The sequence below is a fragment of the Garra rufa genome, chromosome 1 (genome assembly GCF_049309525.1).
Source record: "Garra rufa chromosome 1, GarRuf1.0, whole genome shotgun sequence".
In the NCBI taxonomy this organism is placed as follows: domain Eukaryota; kingdom Metazoa; phylum Chordata; class Actinopteri; order Cypriniformes; family Cyprinidae; genus Garra; species Garra rufa.
In genome coordinates this window covers 9,428,653-9,433,817 of record NC_133361.1, presented here as the reverse complement: position 1 = coordinate 9,433,817, position 5,165 = coordinate 9,428,653, and the positions used below count along the sequence as shown (strand labels likewise).

Below are 5,165 nucleotides of genomic sequence, written 5' to 3'. Positions count from 1 at the left end.
GTGACCACCCCTATAAGGGTTCATGTACTAGAGCCCTGCGCGGGACTGTTTTCTTCATCCCGCTCCCGCCCGCGCCCGCCGAATTTCTGACCATTACCGCCCGCTCCCGCAACGTGTGTGTCACACTCCCGCCCGCACCCGCAATATGTATGACCACTCCCGCCCGCACCCGCAAAACTCTGAGAATTTATTCCCGCACGATAATAGAAATGCATTGATTTTGCCTCTTCTCCCGTCCCGCAGGGGAAAAAAAAAACGTATTTGTATTGATGTTATTAAGGAGATTCATGTTTGTTTCTTTCCCTGGCCTGCATGTATTCTGACACACTGGTAGGGAATAGTAGCCTGGGCTATCCAGGACATCTAAAACGCTTAGGCTACCAAGTCCGACTTCAAGTACTTTTTTCACGTAATTGCCGTATGCAGCCAGATGAGGGAGCGCCGCGCAAACATTACAACACACAGACTAATCCAGCACGTTGTGCCGTAGACAGGCCGTTAGAAGTACAGAACGGATTTGCATCGGGCGAGGGAAGAGGGAGGGCACCCTCTCGAAATCCCCCTGCAAAACAAGTTAAGCTGTCCAATGAAATGGAGTTGCACTTTACCTCCGTCCTGAAAACGAAGTAAGTATAAGACTTTTTTTCCTGACTAACGCAAAGCGCGCTGAGCATCCGGATCCCGCAGTGCTTTTTTTAGCCGCCCATTCCCACCCGCAGCAAAGTTCAAACCGCCCGCTCCCGTGAGATTTGCGTTGGGTCCCAATCCCAATGCAGCCCTCTAGTTCATACCAATCGCCCCAGCAGCCTAAGCGGGAAAATTCAGTCTGCTGAATAGGAAGCCTACCCATAGACACGGTGAGTGTTCAAGACGCCTTCTCTTGTTATACGAACTTATATACTATATACTTTTCAAACATTGCCTAAAAGTAAAGTTAAATTAGACCACCCATCACTCATGTTTTATATTTAGACGTCTATGCTCGGAAGTTAAACAGTGAAAGAGTAAACGTGATCTTTCATAATCATCAATTTATCAGTCAAATAGGGATGTGAACTTCTTACCCAGCGTTTCCCATACCTAGACTTTACTTGGGCGGCCCGCCCAGGTAACGACAAAACGAGGCAGCTGCCCTCTCTAGCGGCTTGATCCTCAGCTGCGATCGCTCTGGTTTCACTCTCTCCCCCTGTCTCTATCATCACTGCACGGCGACACACCCGCTCAATGTTATATATATATATTTTTTTTTATACAAGAAGTTATTATTAAGTGACTTACACTGACTACGTTTACATGGACACCAGTAATCTAATTAATGACCTTATTCTGAATAAGGCAATACTATGATTAAACTGTTTACATGAGTTGCTTTTAGAATATTCCTTTCATGTTCCCGTTTTACATGTTATAGTGCATAGATCGATTAATGACACACGCCATTACGTCCACACGCGACGCTATCAGTTCATCTTCGTTACTTTTGGATGTTTCGGTTTTAATTTTACAAAGCTTGAAGTGGCTCTGGACATATGCAACACATTTTTTAGAATGTGCGAGTTAAAATTTGCCGTGGTCGCATTTGTGCGAGTGCATGCTGTGCTGCTCCAAAGGGTCTGCTCCATACAGCGCGCGTTTCAGAGCCAGTCGACAGTTAAGAAAAAAAAATAAAAATAAAAAAAACACTCGCAAGCACAGTCACCGAAAGCCAGTTTAGGTTTTACTTTTTTTGTTTGTTTTCATTTTGAAAACCCTGTTATCTTTGCCGTTTACCTCACATTACGCTTTGGAGGCTTTTTTTTTTATTTATTATTAATTATTTTGATTGCTCAGTGTTTGCGCGCCCTGTAATAAATTGTTTAGTCAGCATATAACACACAGCATGTGATGGAGTCCATGCCTCGTCTTATTAGTTTTTGTTATTAACCTTTTGAGCGGTACGGTCCCACATATGGGATTTAGAATGTTCGGTGACGTCACGCAACTGTCAAATTCAAACTGCGCTTTGGCGCGCTGGCTGGCGCTGAGCCAGAGACGGACGAGCTCTGTGCTTGTCATATAATCACAACTATGCAGTGTTTTAACCACATAATGCTTATTTTAGGTTTCAGACATTTAAATACACATAAGTACTAGTAAAAGGAGACATTTAGAGTTTGTAAAATACACACATAGGTCTATGGAAGCAGCAAATAACAATCTATTCAAATATAATTTGCCGATGTGTTTTATTCATATCACATACACATAGGCTAAGTATCTAAAAAGTTCACTCTATTCCTCTTCTAGTTCACCAGCCACTTACTTGCATGTATTTCGGGAGAAACGGAATGTATGTGCTGTAAACGCGGCTGACAGGACTCTGTGAACTGCAGCGCGAACAAACATGGCCGCGCCCATCTCACGTTACAGATTATGATCCAGATCATTTATATAGGGTTTTAAACGACGAAACATACTAATTCACACATATTTGTGAATCGGAATATTAGATAGTTCATGACATGGTAAGCAAGTGTGTGAGTATTCTGGATAAAAAAGGAAAAAACGAAATAAAAGCGATCTATCTGTCATATAGTGTTATTGTGTCTGTGTTGTGTCACGTGACAAGCTTGATGCGTCGCCATGGAAACAATAAGGACGAACGTTCTAAAATAACGGTCGCTTAAAAAAAACTCACTCTCAGGGGTCTGCTAGAATATTTTAAACTCACCACTGAAAGGGTTAAATGCTATATAAGCTAGTTTTATTTTATTTTTGTTATGCTGTTTAATTAAAAATAACAAATCCATCTTTTAAGAATTTGTTTAAATCTTAAAATTGATAGGTGTAGCCTTATATATGTAAGCAAAACCAAGATCATGGATTCAAAAGTAAAAGTGAAAAGCATCCTAAGACATTCCAATAGCGGAAATCCCGTTCACAAAATTACAAAAAATACTAACAAATAATTCTAATGAAAAAGAACGGGTTGAATGTTAAATACGTTACCATAAAACTATAAATTATGATAACAGACAAACTATTTATCAGCAATGAGCATTGATTAAGCCCATGTTGTAGCAAACAATAAATGAATAAAAATGAAACCAAAGCGTGCATGTGCGACCAACTGAGAGCGTTATGCCGCGTTCCAGACAACCCGTTACCCGTGTTTTTCCAAACTTATACCCGTGAAAGTGCACTGGAACGGCAGTCAAACCCTTGAACTCGTTCTAGATCGACGTACTCCCAGTTCCGAGTTCTGACGTGACATAAGCACGAGAAACAACAATAAGCCTCTAGGGGTGCGGTGTTTATGCAAGTGGCACACGGTGGAAAAATAGAGTTTAGGACAATATAACGTTGCAATCAAATTATTAATACTATAAAAATAATAAATGCTTGGCGTGACTTGCCTGGAACGCTACAAAGTCCTGAGTCGTGGTTTGAAGACGTGATTTACGAGCTCAAAAACCTGCCTGGAACGCAGCATTAGTGTGTATCCTGTCACAAAATGTGGCGAAAAGTCCTACACAAGGCGAATAGGGTGATTAAGGTGTGTACATGTCTTCCATAATGCGACTAAAATAGGAATACTCCACCTGTCTTAATTCGATTTGTGTTTACTCAGATTATGACTTTAGTCAGATTAAATTAATCAAAAATATCAGTTTACATGGTTGCTTCTTAATCAGAGTATTGACTTAATCGCGTTAAAATCGGAATATTGTTGTCCATGTAAACGTACTCACTGTCTGACTATAACACTGTTGCCTGATTTTGCGCTATTTCATTGTCAAAAGTGGTCTGAAACAAGTCACAACTGAGCCGCTGCGCATCTCTATTCAAACACAGCGGTGTTTCGTTTATGAATGAACGTGCGTTTTTAAATGAATCTAGTGAAATGATTCAATTTCCAATTCATTAAGAGTCACTTGCTTTATTCCCGTATGAACCATCGGTTCGAACTAATCAAATGAAAAATATGATTCAGTAATTAAATCAGTCTCTTGCCTCCACCTGCTGGCAGATATCTGTATTCAAAATTGTATATCATGGATTTATGAATTTGATTGCACTCATGGCACCTCTGAGCCTAATTAAACATAATAATTACACTTAATAACACTCTATTTACTAATATTGTTTAATCTTCTTCTTTGCAACAACATTCCTTTAATAGGAGTCCTCCATTTATGTAGACTATAGTTAACTGCTGATCTGGGACCATCAACCTGGACATACTGTTGTGAATAAATTTAGTCACATCACAATTATATATTTTTTTAAATTGTCAAATGTATTTAAGGAAATATACAGTTATATTTGGCTTTTGACACATTGTTTAAAATGTGGCTAAAAAATAACTATTAATTTTTTTTTTTTTTTTTTGGTTGGTTGGTTGGTTGGGCCAGTGAAAATCTTGGCAGGGCAAGTAAAAATCTGAACCACTGGCCCGATTGGGCCAGTAGAAAACCCTGGATAATGCTCGTTGGAAAAGCAAACTGCATGTCTAGTATTTAACATATCGCATATATATTAGTTTTGCACACAATATCTATTTTGTACACGCTTGTACAAAAACAACTATAAAAAGCTGACCCCCCCCGATTGTCAAGGTATAATTCGCACACTGTATACCTACTAATAAGTTTATTTCATTTATTTTAAAGAACGAATTTTATTTTATTTTATTCAAAACAGTTTTTTTTTTTTTTTTTTTTTTTTTTGACATGTAACTGTTACAGTTTGTATTTTTGATAATAAATTATTAAAATGCACAGGCAGTCTGATTGCTGTTTTTATGTTAGGCTGTAATTAGCCTATAACGTTCCGGCCACTGATTTTTGTGTCCGTAAACGCTGTATACTTTAAACCCTTTACTATTCTGTTTTAAGCCCTTAATTTTCGTTTTGAACGCGCTAATATCATGCTTTAGCATTTTCTATCATATGGAAATGTTAAACTTCAAATTGGACTATACCTTTCCCTGTATATACACAGGTTATTATACTAATATCATAAATGAACGATTATTCGACTAGGAATATTGCTATTCGACTAGGAATATCTTTAGTCAGGGCAGCCCTAGTCGCTTGTTATGACTTGTAATATTTTATTGCTTGGTTGTGTCACATTTGGTGAGACCTGAAAGTGTCACGTGAGAGATGAGGTCTGGGTCCAAG

The 5,165-nt window shown here is 38.8% G+C and overlaps 1 protein-coding gene across 1 annotated transcript in view; it reads left to right on the top strand.

Annotated features, from left to right (window-relative positions):
* Positions 1 to 5,165, top strand: part of LOC141343542 (uncharacterized) — a gene marked incomplete at its 5' end in the record, with an annotated part of 269,291 nt that overhangs the window by 174,035 nt on the left and 90,091 nt on the right. The gene's annotated exons all lie outside the window — the stretch shown is intronic.